The 19,907-nt window shown below is 32.3% G+C and overlaps 2 protein-coding genes across 2 annotated transcripts in view; one reads left to right on the forward strand and one right to left on the reverse strand.

Annotated features, from left to right (window-relative positions):
* Window positions 1-19,907, forward strand: part of LOC118189229 (uncharacterized) — a 691,965-nt gene that overhangs the window by 602,361 nt on the left and 69,697 nt on the right. The gene's annotated exons all lie outside the window — the stretch shown is intronic.
* The window catches only part of LOC146994945 (uncharacterized), a 132,703-nt gene that overhangs the window by 5,927 nt on the left and 106,869 nt on the right, over window positions 1-19,907 (reverse strand). Inside the window, exon 4 of the mRNA XM_085824876.1 lies at window positions 7,769-7,887. The gene's annotated coding sequence lies outside the window, so the exon portion shown is untranslated. The remainder of the gene's footprint in view (window positions 1-7,768; window positions 7,888-19,907) is intronic.

The following is a 19,907-nucleotide window of genomic DNA, read 5'->3' on the forward strand; positions in this document are numbered from 1 at the left end:
TATAGATATTTTTATATTGCTGTTGAATTGAATTTTATGGTTTAAGAACGAAGAAGATGATATTTAATAAGTAAAGATAACACACAAAACGTTAAAGAAATGCCCCTTTGGGCGTAATATAAAATCTGAAAGCTTTCAGATTTTTTTTATTTAGTTCATATTTTTACAAATTTAATGAATTTTTAACTAACAAATTCATCAATATGAAAGGGAGCAGCGGCAATATTCAAAATAAAATATTTTTAATCTCCAGTGCGCGAGACTGTTGCCCATAGGAAAAATATAAGATATTTGTACTTCAATTTTCATTAGAAAACTCGGCTATTGGAAAGCAATGTGACCCGCTGCCGAAAAGCACCAGGCTACAGCCTTTCAGTAAAGCCTAAGATATTTTAAGTTCTTAAAGATATTTTTAATACTTTTTAATATGATTGATGTAAATAGAAATGCATATTAAAAGAAATGAAAAGAAAATAAAAAAATCTGAAAGGTTTAAGATTTCAACGGTCGCCCAAACGGGTTTGTTAAGGATTTTTCCGCTCTCGCTGAGTTCACAGGCAACACTCTAGCACGCACTCCTGTTAAACGTGATTTTTTTTTCCTTTTTAGCATTATTATTAAGCACCGCTTTCTTCGCACATACGCCACATGCAGTCAACAACAAAATCAGAAAATATTTAAAACCAGCATAGCAACATATGTTTAGAATTCCAGATTTAGTGTCAGTGTTGCATATTTTTTCCTCAATCTTTTTTTCAGTTCATTGTAGCAACGTTTTCTTAGTAAGATAGCTTAAAATAATTTTTTGTCCTTTTATTATGAAATTTTTGTATGTTAATTTCATTTATTAAACATCGCGTTCTTCGCACTTACGGCACCTAAAATTCAATCTAACAGATTCAACAGAAAAATTGCATAATAATATGCCAACACGAAAGTACGCCACATAAAATTCAATTCAATAGAAAAATGACAAATATTTAAAAACAGAATATATGTGTAGAATTTCCGATAGCGTGTTAGAGTTTCTCATAACATATTTTTATATTTGCTATACTATTTCATTGAAAACTAGCCACTCGCGCGGCCAGCAACCTAGAGCAGTTATCTCAGAAAACGGATATAATGATTTTGATCAAGCCAGCGTTTTTTTCATAAAAATACTGAATATATATAATTAGAGATCTCATGATTTCAATGCATATTTATTTAAATCAATCACATTAAAAAGTAGAAAAAAAATATTCTGAAGAACTGTGTGTATTGTTCTTAAATCGCTTAGTTTATTACTCAGTAACTATCCAGATTAAATTTGAAAGTATCTTCGACTGTATTGAAAGGCAACATACTGGCGCGTGGAAGATAAAAATATTTTATTTCTAACCGCGGCAACATATTGCCTTCACAGATCCGAGTTTTTAAATTAAAACTGAAATATAAATATCATATGTTTTCCGAAAGACAACAGTCTCGCGCGCTGGGGATAAAAATGTTTTATATCGAAGATCGCTTTCAAATGGTTGAGTTTTTTAAACGAAAATTCGTTAAAGTTTTGAAAAATATGGTTTAAATAATAAAACAAAATCGAAATTCAAAATTCGGACTTTCAGGTGCACATGTTCGGGTGAAGAACTAGGTTATTCAAAATTTGAAAGATCTAGGTACCATCGTTTCTTCGCAATGCAAGAAATATACAGATGTCCATGCAGATTCTTCATTATTTAATTTCTTTAAAAATAATACAGGGCGATAATATATGGTGGCAAGATTTTGACATGTCGTTTATAGTGAACCAACGCAAAATCCCATTTCAACACTAATTGTCCCGAAAAGGAATTTTGCATCTGTTTATAATAAACGGCTAATCACTTTTGTAAATTTTTACCATCAAATATTATCGCACTTGTATTACATTTAAAGAAATTAAATAATGAAGAATCTGCATGAACGTCTGTATGTTCCTCACATTGTGAGAAAACGACGAACCATCAAATTTTGAAATTCCTCCACCTGAACATGTACACCTGAAACGAGGATCTTGAATTTTATATTTAATGTTTTGTAAAGTTTTAATGGATTTTTTTAACAAATATAACTAATTCAGCTTTTTGATTAAAAAATTTGAAAGCGAATAGTGAAAACACTGTACTTAATGAAACCTTTCTATACCAAAAAGCGCGAGTCTCTATATCGGAAATTCTAACGAAATGCTCTTTTGAAATATTTGATTTAGCAGTTGAATTGAATTTTATGTGGCGTAATACCAAAGAACATGATATTTTATAAATAAACTTAATACACATAACTTAAATAATGAAAAGACAATAAAGAAAGTTTTGTAAGCAATCTTACTAAGAAAATTTATCATTGATACGATGAAATGAGAAAAGATTGAAAGAAAATACAAATGCTTTTGTAATTTTACTGTTGAATTGTATATGGCTGAGTGCGAAGAAAGCGATGCTTAATGATAAATCTAAAAAGATAAAAAAATTGTATTAGCAAGAGTTAGTATTTTTTTTTTTAATTTGAAAATGCCAAAACACGAATATTTGCCTCTTTTAATTACGCGTAACGTGTCGTACGAAAGTCAAAATCAGCCTTTGTTTTCGCAGCCATTGTTCATAGACAAATATTTCCAGTTACAAAAATGTTTTCAGTGAGACAGTATTCATGTTTTGGCCTTTGTGAAATTTAAAGAAATCAATTTTGTAAAAATTTCGAAATGTGTCATTTTATACGTTCCTCCAGTTCCTAAACTTATATTTAAGGAACATTTATAAAAAAATCAAAGAGAAAAAGTTCTCTGGCACGAAAAATTAACCATGATATTTAATTTCTAATTGGGGGAACTTTGACGTCATTCCCAGCTTGCTTTGGGGGATCGGTTAATAAACAAATTAACATAATTCGAGTTTGATTTTGCCCCTTAAAAGATATATGCCATTGATATTCTCTTTTTATTTACTAGTGTCCTTATCTATAAGTTTGTTAAAAATTGTACTCCAAAAAAATGTTCACAGATGTAATTTATAAGTTTTTAAACGTTAGAAATATATTATTAATATGTTCGTAAAATTTTATTACTTTAGAATTACGCTCTTGTAAACATAAAAAATTTTATTAAACTATAAGTATTTTTTCTTTTTTAATTAATGCAAATAATATTACGAATTCGTTACAAGGCAATACTGTAGCCTGCTAGTGTTTTCTGAACACGAATTCTGTAAGACTCTGTGAACAAGATCTCCCTTTTGAAAATGAATTACAATGATCAACACTTTTCTCAATAATGCGCATAGAAATACTCGTCGCTTAGTCTATTAACATCAGAAACCCTTTTTTTCAAGTAAAATTTTATTTTAGTTGCATTATGTTCTACAGTTTGTCTCCAGGTATTGAATTTGATTTTTAACTTTGAAAAATAAATATCCCGGTCATTTTGCGCGGTACGGGACTCAAATATTTTATATTTTTTAAAAGGAGTATAAAGCTTTTTTAAGTTTAGAGATCAAGTGAAGGTATGAATAAAAAATTTTTGTAATGTTTACAAAGTTGATTTTTACTACCAAATGTGAAAAATAGGAAGTATTGTGATCGAGAAAAATTTCGGGTGTCATATTTCAAAGGAAATATCTTTTGACCGTTCTCGTACCCAACTGGATGATTTTTTTTCCCGTGACATCTGTACGTACGGACAGAAGTTAATCATAATTCAAAATGCATAAGATTTATTTTTGGCGTTTATTTCTATGAAAAATCTTTCTTCTGTTTTTAGAGTTTATAATCGTTTAATTCCAACGTATTTTTCCTATTAACGATATTTAATGCTGAAGAAGAGATTATACTCACTTTCTTTGGAAAAACACTCAATCCCTTTTCGTGATCTAGTAGTTGGCCGATATCGTTGAGAATTTTTTTCCCGTTATTATTATTATTTTTCTCCTCCCCTTCCCTCTGTGTCGGAGATTTTTATCTGAATAAGCTGTCAACCACATCACATAAATAATTAACGTTTTTTTTTTTTCCTTCTGTCTTTTTTTCACAGTGCATGGGAACTGTCTTCTTGAGTGGATGGGAATAGCGAATCATTTTTTTTTTCACTATTTTTCAATCCAGTGATTATCCTGTTATTAGTAGGAAGAAAAACAGAATACGTATGTCTTTCATATTTTCTTTTTTTTTTTTTTTTTTTTTTTTTTTTTCGGGGGGGGGGGGAGCCCAAAATAACATTAGCAGGCGACGGAGGATCAGTTAAAAAGTAATGAATATCTTTCGATTTATTTATATTGTTTACTTTATCTGCGTGCAGTTTCGGCTCGCTTAAGAAATTTAATTGGAATTCTCAGTGCTCAGTGGCGGGGATGTAGCAGTTGAAGATAAGAAAGAACAGATTGGTTAAAGGTGTCTTCGTTTCCAACATACAGTGACTTATAATATTGCGAAAAGTGAAACGGAAACTAAATCTGTGTTATAACATCACACCTGTGAAAATAAATGCAAATCCTCAACGTAGTCTCCACTACACTTATGCACTAGAACTCTCAAACTTGCGGGTTACGACTAATTTTTATACGACTTTCGATTCACTCCTAGAAAACAACAAAGAAAAAGTTTGAAAGGTTTTTAGATTTTAACTGTCACCTAAAAGGGTTTGTTAAGGTCTCTTACGCTCTCGCTGATTTCGTAGCGTACCAATCTGCTATTGCACTCACTCCTGCTAAGCTTTCTTTTAGGGGGAGGTGTCTTTTTAGCTTAATTATAAAGCATTCCTTTCTTCGCACTTATGCCAAATAAATTCAAGGGCAGAATCACAAAAATTTTAAAAGCGGCATAACAGCATTTAAAGCAGATTTAAATTCCCGATGGAATGTTAAGTGTTGCCATACATTATTCTATTTTGTTCAGTCTTTTCTCAGTTCTATGATATCAATGGTCAGTTTTCTTTACGAAATGGTTTACTATTTTTTTTTCTTTTTTCTTATTATTATTAGCATTATGTGTGTTAACTTTATTTATTAAATATTGCTTTCTTCGCACTTACGGGATATAAAATTCAGCAAAATCACAAAATATTTAAAAATAACATTTTTTGAAATACCGGTAGACAGTCTTATGTGCTGGAAATAAAAATGTTTTATTCCTAATAGTGCTGCCATTGCTGGCTTTCAAATCGTTGAGTTTGTTAATCAAAATTTCACTAAAGTTTTACTACATATGAAATAAATAATAAAAAATATATAACGTCTTTTTATGAAAATAGTGAATTTTTTAAATTAGATAGATCATTAAATAAATACATTTTCATTATTTAAATCAATCCGACTCAAAAGTTAGAAACAAATATTCTGTATCTGTTGCTTTCAAATATCTTAGTTTGGTCAGACACATTCAGTTTCAAAGATCGTTTGGGGCTAAAAATAGAATTAAATTATTTTAATAAAAAATTGGAATTTCGTCAAATACCGAAGCATATATTCAGTTTCGGATACCTTCTCTGTACTGTCTTAAGTCTCTGTACAAAAATATTTTTCCTGTTTAGGATGAAACTTACAGAATTCAGTGCGATCAGCTCTAAAGCAAAATCCTCAGTGAAGTAGATATCCTCGAATTTAAGAAATGTTTGCCAGCGCGATTATCAGAAAGCCGCCAATTTGCATACATGATTTCTATGTTCGATAGTGCGTATAAATATCAAGAAGTTTTTTATTTTAAAAAAGGGGAACAAGTTCCCAACCAGATCTAGCCTAACAGACATTCGTCTGATCTCTGTTCTGAAAACTGATCGTTCGAGCAGCATATCTGCAGATATTCGAAAGCTGGTGGCAGGAAAAGATGCCAGGTTTCGAGAAAGAAACCACAGATATCCATCTTTATGCTCCTCCTATTTAAAACAAGAACCACAGTATTAGCTGAGATTTTATGCATTTACTCAATTTTTAAACACATCATTAGTATGAAAATGGCTATTTATTTCCTTTCGGATTACATTATTTTACACTAATGATTACTTTGGCCGTGCTGAGATACTGAGTTTGGCATGCCTGGTGTATACGCACGGTGGCATTGCTTCAACTTGCTGATTTTAACTAGTTAAGTAATATAATATATAAATAAAAGTAATATAATATATAAATCAATAAATTAAAGTTTTATCTGCGACGAAGCCTTGCCTTAGATTCTTCGGATTCTGCTAATTGCAACACCACGTGAATGGATGAACTGGTACTAGTTAAGACACATTCAACATTGCTTGTGACTAAACCCTACGTAGTGACTGATGTTAGATAAACTGCAATCCACCATTCAGATGAGAGTTTAAATAGAAATATGTTTTTATGATATTCTTCTATGAACTTTTACGTTAAAATTTAATGTGAAAATTCATTCAGTCATCCAAATCGTAGATAAATAATATTTTTGATTTAAAAAATATTAAGTAATTATCAATCACTGTAATGTACATTTAATGCACAGTGTGTTATATTATTCTTATTTAATAAAATGTGTAGTTTTATTATTCTTATTTAATAAAATGTATAGTTTTAATACGTTGCACATACTTGGTAAACTAAAATATTTAGCATGCCACTGTGAAACTAAGAGGAGCGTTTAAAGTTATCATACGCACAAATCTTGTAAAAAAACGACTCATTAATTCTAAAGGAATATATTTAATGTTCTCCGTATTAAAGGTTAAAAATAATCGTTTCTTACACAGAGGCTGGAGAATGAAATGGAAAATATTGACTAATATAACATGTCAAATTTCAAGCCAGTTTATTCACTTCTAGTTGGGAATCCTCAATGATATTCAGTTTCATTAGCAGAGATAGAGTGTGAAGTTCGAATTTTCAGCGATTTCATTTCAAATATTGAAAACTCCTAGACATAAACGGGAGATATAACGAAATTCAAAAGATTGCAAATTGTTGATTGCAAATTGCATGCATGCAGTATTCAAGGTCATATCTAAATATTATGCAGTAAACAAAAGAACTTTGTCCAGTCGGATTTATTGTCTAGTTAAGAAGAAATTGCCTGAAAAGTAGGTTAGCATAATAAAAAGAGTTTTATCCCACTACTCAAACTATTGAAGAACTCAGCAGTCTCCCAAACATTTTATAAAAAGTTTTGTCTTTTAGAAGCTTAATAGGTTTATAATGTGAACGGAAGGCAACTACTGCAAAGCCCTTTAAACAAAGCACATTGATAAATGGTGGTTTTTAATGTGTCAGAAACACAGAACTTGAACAGAACCCAATGCACAGCGAATAGTCCACTTTAACCGTTTGTCCTACTTCTGATAGAATTTATGTGTCAAGAATTTCATCAGATGCGTATGATCTAGATTGTCTGATGTCCATAGGGAAGCATTACATTTAAAAAGATTATTGTTCGGGTTGTGAAATATCGTGGACTTTTCAGGGGAAAATGACAGTTTTTAATACTGCTAAGGATCATCGATGTGTACAAAAGGTCCAAATGCTCCTATTTATTCAAATATTGCATCTCAAAAGAGATGTTGTGTATCAAGTGAGTAATGCATAAATTCACCCTGCAAAAGTGGTTACATAGTGCTCTAAAAAGTATGAAAGTGAGTTTGAATACTTTTTATGTCTTGCACGATCCCTTAACACCACTGGATTTGTTTCTCGTGTGCTAGAAGAGATAGCTGGAAACTATGTTCCTCCTATACCACTGTAAAGAGAAACAGCCACTGCTACAAAATAAAAAGAATCATTAAAAATACTTCAAATGTTTGTACCTTTCTTTTCCAGGAAGAAGTGCAGCAATTTTACCCTCCAAAAGTGTCCTTGCATAATATTGCAGAAAAATTACAATTCAGGTGATGGTGTTTCAGTTTCAGTATCAAACTTCTATACTCTGCAAACAGAATATAATGGTGTTTTGAATTTTTTACACAGAAAATTTTAACAATTAGTCATACACTTCCGATTTCAAAGATTATCAAAATACAGAGTTTATGAGAACAGTTTCAGTACTGAGGAAGGAAAGGAATTGAAAACCCCAAATTTAACTTTTTATTTTCTCCCCGTTATTGTTTCTTCCCTCTCTCAGCAAGAATTCCCCCTTCGAAAAAATATTGATTAATATTAACGCTTTAAATACAAAACATTCTGTTCTGCATGCAAAACTCGTGTAAACATCAAACACGAATTTCTTGTTTTAGAACACATTTCAAATTAAAATTACAAATTACCGAAAAAGAGCCTTAAATGTTCGCTAAAACTTATGAACGAACTACAAACCAGAGGTTGCTGGTTGTGGCTACTAATGAAACCATACTGAGCAAAATAACTATTTATCCATCAACTTTGTAGCTAGCTATAAAAAATGCTAGCTGCGAGCCTGGACTTTTAATCGACAGACTTTTAAAGGACGAGCCTGGATCAATTTAATCACACTGGATATTTAGAAGTAAAAGGACAGACAATACGGAAAAAGGCAATTTGGCATTTTCAAAATTGCTCTTCCTCTAATTTTGAAACTGGTCTCTAAAACTGTGCTTTATTTTCCGAAATTTATAGCTTAAGGTCCATATCTAAAATCAATTTTTAAAGAATTAAAGCCTGGATTCTGTCTCATATTTCTGGGAATATTTTATAATTTTATTTCTGCTTCTCGTAATCATGATCAACCGTTTTATTTTATTTTCCTGTTTCATATTTTCTTTCTAGAATTCCCTCGGTCAAAATTGGGATCGAGCTTAGACAGATAGCTGGAGCACTTTGTCTGATTGAGCCTTCAGCGTTTATGAGATTAAGCAATTTTTTCTTCCCGAATACGCACGATTTCTGTCAGCTGTGTGACCTGGTGCTTCATTTTGAAGTACCAGTTGGTATTTCAAAATGAAATAATTAAAACTGTGCATAACGAAACGCAGAATGCATGACGCAAACCGACAACATGGAGCGGCAGCCTAGTAAGAAGAAGCTGCACACCCAGTGTAGTGGATCCCTAGCTGCACGCAGTGTAGTGGATCTGTAGTTGGGCTGGTTCCTGAGGCGGGGCGCTGTATGCCCTTTGATTGGTGTTATACTAGAACAATAGTGTGACGGAGACAAACCCATAAATCCATAGGCGAAGTTATGGTGCCCCGTCCACTTTTCCCTGACCGTGTATTATGCGATGAACTGAAAAAGAAAACAATACTATTTTATTAAAACAAATGACATTCATTTCATAAGAAGATACTTTAATACTAGATCATAATTGGGTAACATCAGCCTCCGATATTATTTACTATAGAAAAGTTACATTACTTAAAAAACTAGTAATATTGCATTATATTTTAAGCTCAGGGGAAGGTTCATTAACATAAGGTTAGTTAGTTATGGTGCTTTTATAAATGAAACCGTTTTATGTACGAAACGAATTATTTGTGACAATTTTTCATTGCTCGAAAATGAAATTTAATATTCCTTATTGCACATACTTTTTTCACGTTACACTAATTTTAAATATATCTTCTATATCTTATTAAAACATTTTACATAAATAAGCTTTAATGATGCATAAAATAGAGTAGTAAGCAAGTTGATAAATACGTTTCTTTTCGACAATTCGCTCTATTCTTCTATCGATATTCATTCACTTTCTGAAGTAATATTCTTCGAATCCAAGCTTTATTTTGATTCTTCATGTGTTTATTTAGTTTTTGCTTCCTTTTTGTTTTCTGCAAAATGTATTTACATTTTGGAATCATTTTTCTTGCCTTCAGAAGTAATCTTCCCGGGAAAAAATTTCTTTCTGCTGTTGGGTATAAAGATAACAAGTTCTTTTCTTTTTCTTTCTTTCCTTTTTAATCAGAATGAAGAGTTTCGTTTTTAAAAATAAGTTTTCGATTTCCTGAAAGCCTACAATTTGGATTTCAAACTCGAATCTCATCTTGGCAATACTCAAAAACCTCATCGTCCCTAACCGACTGCCTTCTACCCCCCTCGAAAAATCACTATAATTACCGGCACTGCTTTGGTCTGCGAACCTTATTTGCATAGCCCTTCAGGACTTCGGATGCCGTTTTTATTTACACCCAACCCTTTCCTCTACTTCCCTTTCCCTGTGCCCCATTCATAAACCGCGAAGAGATGAGTAAAGAGTCCAGCCCTCGAGACCCACGGTCTCTTGATTTATGACGTAGTCGAGTCCCTGCGGGAAAGATGGAGAGGGATGGAATTTCATAATCATGAGGATTTTCCCAACCGTTGAGTGCCGCAGCGCTGGACCGTTTGGAATTGCCGAATTTTTAATTTTGTTTTTTGGTTCGGATGCCCCTCGTCGATTGCCGTCTTTTGGCGCGCTCATTAAAGGGCTTTTTCGAAGGACGCTCTTTTACGAAAAACGATTTTTTTAACCCTGTCGGACATTTGGATTGATGAAAAGAAGTTGAGCAACCTTAAGATTTTTCTGCCTCCAAAGGGATTTCTAGAGCACCTATTCATTCGAGATTCGAGATTGTCATTCTGCGGCGCAAGAATTCTCCATTTCTCTCAAATAGAAAATAAATTCTGGAGGAAATTCTTTCTCATTTTTTTCCCCGCGGCTGGAAAGGAAAAAAAAGGCAATCACTAGAATATATTTTGCGCGAGTGCACAATTATCTGCCGAGCACGATTGTAAGCTTTCCATCGATGACTTTGCGTGATACTTTGATCGCAATTTCGTGCACAATCCTATAGGCACGATCGATGTCAGCGTATTGTTTGGCAAGCACCTATTCTGAAGTAGTATTATTCCTGTAACCCCCTTAAAACTCGTAGAGTCATCTTCTTGATACGCTATATGTACAGAGGATGTTAACACATTCTTTGAAAAATTTCAGAGCTGTTTAATTAATATTGAAAATGTAAATACTTCTTATTTCTACGTTCGATCTGGTAGCTTTTCTTAGACTCAAAGCTCCATCGCGCTTTCACCATAGTATTCGTTTTCGTAAAATTGTATTACTTGCAGTAAATAAGTTTAAATAAGTTATAAATAAGTTTATCAATCGTGGTAGATTTGCACTTAAAAACACTCTTTTCAGAAGGTGAAAAGCACATACTCCATAGGTGAAATTTCAAAGGCCTTTGCAAGAATTTGTTGAAACGATGTATATGTAATAAATGCAGCAGCCTTCAGTTTTTCAAGGAAAGCAATGGTAGCTTTGAAAGTATGAATTCGTGTTTTTGTCTTGGGTGGAGATGTACTCTTTGAAAATAATCGGGATAAATTAATGAAATTCCTTCTGAAATTAATGAAATTCAACAATCATAAACTCCTCACAGAAACATTGCATTGTTGGAGCCAGGTCTGTAAATGTTGTTCTCCTCCTTTTCGACAATAAATGGATCTTTTCTTGAGACAGTCATCTAAGAAAGCTTATGTTTCATCAATGGATCTAGTTATTTCCAGATAGCTCTTGATAAATTGTGTTCATGCTTGACTGTCCAAGAATTTCGGCATTTAGCTACACGCCTCAGTAAAAATCAGTGAACATTGCGTTTTTTAGCTTTTCTAATCTGTAAACTTTCGTTTGTTGATTTTTTTATTATTAGCCCAAAGAGACAATTTACCCAGAAGAGATATTAATTTCGTTTGGGCATTTTGCGTCGTACACTATAAAACGGAGTTTCACTTTTCAAATTGTTGCCACCAACAATGCAGCCCTGCATTATATTTAAAGAAATTGAATAACAAGGAATCTTCATGAATGTATGTATGTTTCTTGCATTGTGAAAAAGCAACGGTAACTAGAGACATCGAATTATGAATCTCGTAGTCCTCCACGCGAATATGGGGATCCGGAAGCCCAAATTTGAATTTGGAATTTGTTTTACTATCTGTTTCATATTTCGTAAAACTTTAACTAATTTTTTATTAACAAACTCAACGATTTCAAAGTGAGCAATGGCAACACTGTACGTAAAAAAAAAAAATAATTTTTATCTCTAGCGCGCAAGACTGTATATCGGAAACTCTAAAAATATGCTTTTTTAAATATTTTGTGATACTCCTGTTGAACTGAATTTTATGGTTTAGGTGCGAAAACATGATATTTAATAAATAAAAGTAACACAAAACGTTGGGCGTAATATAAAATCTTTTTTATTTATTTATTGTTGCTATAAATGTATTTGATTGATTACAGGCGTATTTACAATTGATTTCTCTGTCAGCGTATCGTTTGTTATTATCAGATGCTTCATTTTAGAAACGTCAAAAACATATGTTTCTAAAACATTGTATTAGAAACTTATGTACACCATTTTCAAACATTCGTTTGGAATCTTCTTTCTATGTAATCTTTCGCTTTTTAGCTAATCGTATTGCTTATTTTCCTCTTAAAATTTTGAATACAGTGCTTTTTCACAGCGTTTTTGATTTGCTGAATACGAATATTTTCCATCGAAAAACGCAGTTTGTTTATTTGCGACATTTTGAGAGAAAAATAAATTTCAAGATAGCAGACGATACTTCTCATTTCAGATTACAAGCTGTTACGAAAAAGTTTTGTTCCGTAAGATTTACAACTTTTTAATCCTTTATCAAATTCTTTCTAAAACTTCTTAAACAATTTCTCTAATAGTTCATCGTATGTAGTTAGATATTTGTAAAATCTTGAGCGTGACATTATAAAAAATGAATAACTTCCATAAGAAATAAATTACTACTCTCAAGAATTTATTTTACATGTAATGAAACTTCCTGTTATAGGCTGTATCTAAGTGAAGTAAAATAAAATCAGAAACCCTAATAACAATAAAAAAGAGCTCTGTTTTCGTGCTACGTCAGTTTTTTAGCTAAAGTCTTAACATTTTTCACATTAATTTGTGAGGAATTACCAATATTCTGCAAAGTATTGTATTACACTGAATAGATGTGCTGCGGTTCCTTAAGTATAAATTTTAATAAATTTCATTAATTTTGGAAATATATGTTATTGTGAAGAATATGAGTAGTTTCAAATTCTATCAACGTAACAAGTTTAAAAAAATGTGATTTAAAAATTATTAATTTTTGATAAATTTCGTATATTTTGTAATCATTTCGCAGAGTGTAAACATTAATTTGAAAATTTTCTGCTTAGAAAATAGCTATATTTTATTAATTGAAAAGCATTGCTACTCTGTTTGATCTCTTTATAAAAAAAAACTTTCATAAATTTCGAGAATTTTATATTTCTCTGATTTGAGATTTGAAAGCATGAAAATAAAGCTCTCAATTATGTAAAATGATATTTTGCGCATATAGCAAGATAAATCACTTAAAAAATAAGAATAATATTCATGCTCGGATAGCTGTTTTTTGTCAGGTACTCTACTAAGTATAGAAATAACTCTATGCCGTTGACACTTTTTTTTCAATGAGGATTCGTATAGCTTCCTTTTTTTCCTCTCTGAAAATATTTTATTCTTGTTTATTGATATTTGCATTGCTACTGTGATTATTTATTAAAAACCATCATTAGTTAGTTTTTCAGTTTTATTATCGAAATTCTCGATTCTCGCTATCTTTTGTAACCACGCGAAAAACGTTTTCATTGGCTAATTTTTTCTATGAGCTTGCATATCTGTTAAATGTGGAGTTCTCTCTAGCCCAAAGGGACGTTAGACCAGAAGGGCTATCAGTCTCGAAACGGCATTTTGCGTCTGTTCGCTATAAAAATCCGTTTCACTTTATAAGGTATTTCTCCCGCCTTCCTAGCGTGCCTTCGTGGTGTAGTGGTTCTGCACGCTTGGCTGGTATTCCAAAGGCCCGTGTTTGGATTCCCGGCGAAGGCGGTTACTCATGTTTCGTCTTGCCTGCTTCCAAAAAATACCTAATGTCTCTACAACTTTTCAAATTGTTGACCAGCAAATATTATCGCCCTGTATTATGTTTAAAGAAATTAAATAATGGAGAATCTTCAAGAATGTATGTATGTTTCTCGCATTGAGAAAAAACGACGGTACTTAAAGCCGTCAAATTTTGAATAACGTAGTCATCCACCTAATACGGACACCCGGAAGCCCGAATTTGCAATTTGTTTTATTATCTATTTCATATTTTGTAAAACTTTAACGAATTTTTGATTAAAAAAACTTAGAGATTTCAAAGCTAACATTGGCAAAACTATACGGGGGGGAAAGCATTTTTATCTCCAGCGATAAGATATGCTGTTTTTAAATATTTTTATCCAAAAGAAATATTAGCCCAGATGCTCTGGAAATGTGTGTGTACGTGTAAATTTTTAAAAAAAGCGCCCCTTTGGGCGTAATATAAAACCCGAAAGCTCTCAGTTTTTTATTATTGTTTTATTTTTTGTATTGTAATTAATTATTTATGCTGAATTTAATTCGCTAAGTGAACATAGATATCTCTTGACCAGTTGCTAGCACTAGTGCTACTGAATGCTAGTGCACATGATACATAATACAAAGTTATTTTAGACCGCATAAATTTGACATTAGAGTTGAAAATTCAAATCAGCGGTGTCACATAATGCAGAATTCTTACAATGATGCTTTCCTAGCCACCACTTGCGAATGTGGTCAATATTTCTGAGAATGTAAATAACAGTCGAAACTGAGAGTTATAATATTTTCTAAAACGACCACTTATTAATCCTACTAGATTATCAGACATGAATTAAAATGAGATAAAGTGTCATAATTTTGTTATCAAATTAAATATTTTATGTGTTAAACAAATTAGTAATTTGCATTTCTAGTTTTTCTATTATATATAGTTTTTCTATTATTCAATCATTATAAAAAAACCACTTACTATCAATCAGTTCGGTTATGTTAATTATACCTTTCCTTAGTAAGATGTAATTTATCATACCGGAGCTTAGCGGTAAACCATTCATTGTTTGAGTTGCTCCTCCAATCCAGTGTATTTCTATTCTTCAATATTTTGCATTAGTTGCATTTATTTCTAAGATAATTGATTTGGTTGTATACGTGGGGAGAGGACAAAATTCGTTGGAGTAATTCGGTATCGCCACCGAGGTAGGGTTTACTAGAATGAATTAAGTGGGCTTCCAGCAGTTGTGGTAGTAGAGGTATTTTTTTTTCTTTGTAGAGGGTTATATAGTCCCCTCTCTATAAGCAAAATCTCAGAGTCATCTTAGAGAGAGGATTCACTGCATTTGAATTGCCTTGTATTATGATTGCGTAAAGTATTTTCAATTAATTAATTGTGCCCTACCAGCAATTGAGTGTTTAAAACAATTTGGCGATGCTCTTGGCCCATGTCTGGTTTCTATAGGCGGAACGAGTTAGGTGCGTGGTTATCTCCTAGATTTACCCTGTGTAACGAATTTTTTAAGACTTCTACATGAAGGCTTCTACCTTAGTCTCGCATATTTACATCTAATAAATTCCTAGTTACTACTAACACTAAATGCAATTTTATGTTCTGTTAACTATTTACCTGGGGTACAACAATTCATCAGCTATCTTTTGCGAAAGTGTAGCTCTATGATTAAAGGTTGTGTATTTCATTTTTATAATATATCTTTTGCGAAATAAGATAAGATTTAATCCTATCTTAAATCATCTCACTGCTTCGGGAATTTTCCAAGCAGGAAATCATCCTAGCTGCTTTTCTTTTTTCTGATATAAAATTCTTAAAACGAAAGGCAAGACGTTGATTAGAGCTTGAGAGCGTGCGTTATTACTTTGTAAACCCTTCCTCGACGAAGGCAGTGTCCTTATCGTCTTAAAATATCTCCTTAACTGCTCCCGCGAGAGGAGTGCAAAAACATATCCGAATATCAGAAGGTTTCACCCCTCGATCATCACTCATCGAAGCGCAGGCGTCATAGTCGCTAATATTCGTTCATGACATCCTCAACAAGAGCCATCCAGTGTGACATAAATACTCTTCGGGACTCGCTTCTGCGTCGGAGCTCTGTCCAATAAGGAAAAGATTTATGTTGGTCTGCTCGGCGGGGATTTGTCAAAGAATTGAAAGGATTCCTAAATGAAAGTATGATTAACGAGAAAGGCCGTCGGCGCTGCATCTCCGATTGCCGAGTCCTCGAGATGAATACATTAATTGATGAATGGCTTTGCGAGTGCAGATCATTTTGCCACGAATTTTTGACACTTTGCGGAGGAATGTGTTTATTATTGAGTTATCTTCGCAATCCTTGATGTGCACATATTTTTCGCCCACTCGCACTGGCGACGAAGCATTAAACTGATTTATCCATGCCGTAAACACACACAGTTTCTTTTTTTTTTCCTTGAACATTCCCTGACGGGTATCATTGTTTGTGACAATCCGACTAAAGGCTTCTTTTGCAGGCATATGCAGATATATACTCGTATATATATATATGTGTGTGTGTGTGTGTGTGTGTGTGTGTGTGTAATATTTTCAAACTCAGAAGTAATAACCAGCAGGAAATGTTGATGGCGTAGAAGTGTTGATCCATAATGACTAAAAAATTGGAGGCGAAGGCAGATTAAATCTTCAGTTTTATTTTCAGCAACATGTTGCGGCTGTACACAAGTCGGCCCATTAAATGTGATTGTTTCAAAAGGCTTACATTTTTGATAACTTTGTAGCAAGAAAGCAGCAGCGGACAGACTACAGTCTAGCTAAGGCAAAGTGTAGAAAGCAAGTTCGTAATGTTCAGGATGAAATCTGAAGTCAGACTGAGTTAGTTTTGGTTTTCAAAGCGTTTTGATTGGATAGTTAATATTGCTGTAAATTTATTATTGGCTGCTTGAGTTTTAGTTCCATTTACATCACCAGAATTACGTAAGAGTTGTATGACATAGAGTTTTCTCGAAATGACGCAGTGCAAATAGATGTTGCTATTTTTAGAATAGAGAAGGAAAATTAATTTACGCTGCTAATTTAATCTTTAACATATTTATTTTTCTTACATATATATATATATATATATATATATATATATATGTAATTTAAGAAAGGAAAACAAACTAAAAAAGACCTTTGTGGTCAAGAATTTTGCGCATTGAACTGCAAAAATTAGAAAACGGGGAAAAAAGAATATTCTTGATGCTTTTGCTTTATAGCTGATGTGATACTGTGCTTCCGGTGAATAATTTTAACTCTAAGTTAAAATAAATTGCAGTTAAAAGTGTAAATACAAGATAAATGAAATTATCACAAGAATACTTACAAATAAAAAGCGAATTTAAAACTCAAATCAAATTGAAAGTAAAATGTTACAGATGGATGAAGAACCACGTCTGTTTACTTTGGTATTTTACAGTGGGTTGTTTGTGTCTACAATGACATTATCAAAAATATTATTCGATTATTTCAGATTGCGTAGTTTTGGAAAAAGAATTATAGAAATTAAGGAGAAAAGTAAAAAAATTTAAATAATTTTCTTTGTTACTGAGAAAGTTATACCTTTCATGTGATCGCAGTTCTAAGAGATTAAAATCTGGTCTTCAGATGTGTCCGAAATCATTAGTGGAATAATTTTTAAGTGTCGGTTTCAGTCTGCTTTTTAATATAGCATCCCAAGTAACAGAATTAACGCTTGAAAGAGATGAGATATTTATTCTTTCTCCGGTATTTTTCCGTTCGAAAGGGCCGGATCAGAAAAGCATAAAATGTTTACAGAATTCTTGCAAAATGGTAAAATTTAATGTAACTAGAACAATTCAGAACTCTTTGGGAAAGGTACAATAAGTGATACGAGCAAAATCGGGAAACATCGGGCTATTATAACAGTTTAATTGCATGCGGTTTCTTTGTTTGTTCTAAGCTGGTTGATGGGTTAGTAATGGATCACATTAACTTATCCTCCAATCCCTTTTACCTACCCGAGTTTCGTAATATTTTTCGCACATACGTATCTATGATGAAAGTACACTTGTCCATAGAATTTTTCAAAATTCGATAAAGATCTGTTTTATTTAGTTTTGCATTTTTCTCAAATTTATCATAGCAGATTTTTTGTTCTTCTGTTTATAGCATCGAGTAGATAAAAGCGTAATCTTCCATATGAAGTTTTTTCAGAATTTCTAAAGAACCTTACTAAATTTCGGCTGTTTTTCAAAATTCCATTGCTCTTTTTTTTTTTTTTTTTTTTTTTTTTTTTTTTTTTTTTTAGTTATTGTACGATGACTGTAACAATGATGAATTTCTAAATCCAGGATTTAGAAATAAAATATTTAGTTCATGTGCATTAATTTTTATTGTTACTTTAAAGATAGTTTAGCTCTTTATAATGAATCTGATCAGTCGTGCCGATTGTATTATTGATAACAAAGCACATATCGTATCTTTTTAAGACAAGTTTATCGATGATTTTATGATACCGCATGCAGTATAAAGATAGATAACTTAAATATTAATTTATTGTAAAGATGACAAATAACGGAGTATGAATTTATATATTATTCATGTTTTTATTCATTATTTGCTGCATTCAAATTCCAGGCATTCTTTTTAAAAATAATATGTATAAAGCTTAGCCGTGTATAGTGTTATACACCCAGTATCAAGTTTGCTATTTTTAGTGTATTGATAAGGAAATACATAATACGAGATTTAAAAATAAGCGAGACTTTCCTAAATTCTCTGAAGATTTTATCAGAGGAAATTCAGCATTCAGCATTCAAATTCGTTTTCGCTCAACGCCGATAAACGTTTCATGAAAAAGAAATTGAGATTTTTTTTCTAACTCCTCAACGAAAAATTCTTAAAAATAGATTATTTTCAGTAATTTAATCTTGCTATCGAAAAAATAAGATTTCTTCATGTTTTTGGGTATTTAATAACAAAAGGTACTTCGTTTCAAAATGAAATGTATGTGAATACATTCTCCTTTTCTAATAATAACCCAAATCAATGTCGAGCAAGGAGGAATCCCAGTGGAATATGTGAAAATAGAAATGGTACTTTGTTCGAGAGTTTTACTGTACTATTATATCTAGGAAAATAGTTGAATATCAGCCTCAATATAATAGATTTATAAAAGATAATTTCAAACTGGTCGATTTTTCTTTCGGATTAAATTACGCTGTAGAAACGAATAATAATAACAACATCTGGAGTTATTCTAGTGATATTATAATGCTGTCAACAAAAAGAAAAAAAATCTGAAAGGTTTCAGGTTTTTTAATGGTTCCCTAAAAGGATTAGTTAACCTTTTAACTGTCATGCCCGAGATAATCTCGGGTACAGCACTCGTGTTCGAAAATGTCACGCCCGAGTATTACTCGGGGTAATTTTTATTTTGAGTGCATCGTATTGTTATACCCGAATATATATCGGGAGACGTTTATTTCGGCTTCATCTCTTTGTCAAACCCGTCTGTATCTCGGGAAAAGTTAATGTGCGCTCAGTTCAATAGATGACAGCACTTTACTGAAGATTTCAAAGGTTAGAGGTTATTTGGTTCAAAGTGCATGGGGTCTTTTTGTTGTAAAATAGCCTCCAGTTCTTTGAAATGATGATATAGATGATATAGATGATTCTTCAACCGAAGGTGAAGGATGTGTGTTTGATGAGCAGTATTCATGATACTTCCATGGTCAGCCTCAAAAATAAAAAATGGAAATATACTCAAGCCGAAGATTGTTTCTAATTACGGTCTAACTATGGGTGGTGCAGATCGCTGTGATCAGGAAATATCCTTTCATCCAACAATCCGAAAACGTCAGAAAAAATATTATAAAAAAGATATTTTTACATTTACTAGACAAGGTACTCTGGAACTCATATTTGCTCTATAAAAATGTAGTTGGGAAACGTATTACATTTTTAGAATTTCGAATCCAAGTTGTAGAAGAGCTTTTACATAAATATGATGATGCAGCTTCTGAACAAAAGAATGTTGGCAGATCACCTACAATAGATAACCCTGCCCGTCTTACTGAACGACATTTTATATCCCATTTTCCTCTTACTCCTGCGAAACGT

The sequence above is a fragment of the Stegodyphus dumicola genome, chromosome 10, assembly GCF_044657685.1.
Source record: "Stegodyphus dumicola isolate Sdum_Otavi_A_Nest chromosome 10, ASM4465768v1".
Classification (NCBI taxonomy): domain Eukaryota; kingdom Metazoa; phylum Arthropoda; class Arachnida; order Araneae; family Eresidae; genus Stegodyphus; species Stegodyphus dumicola.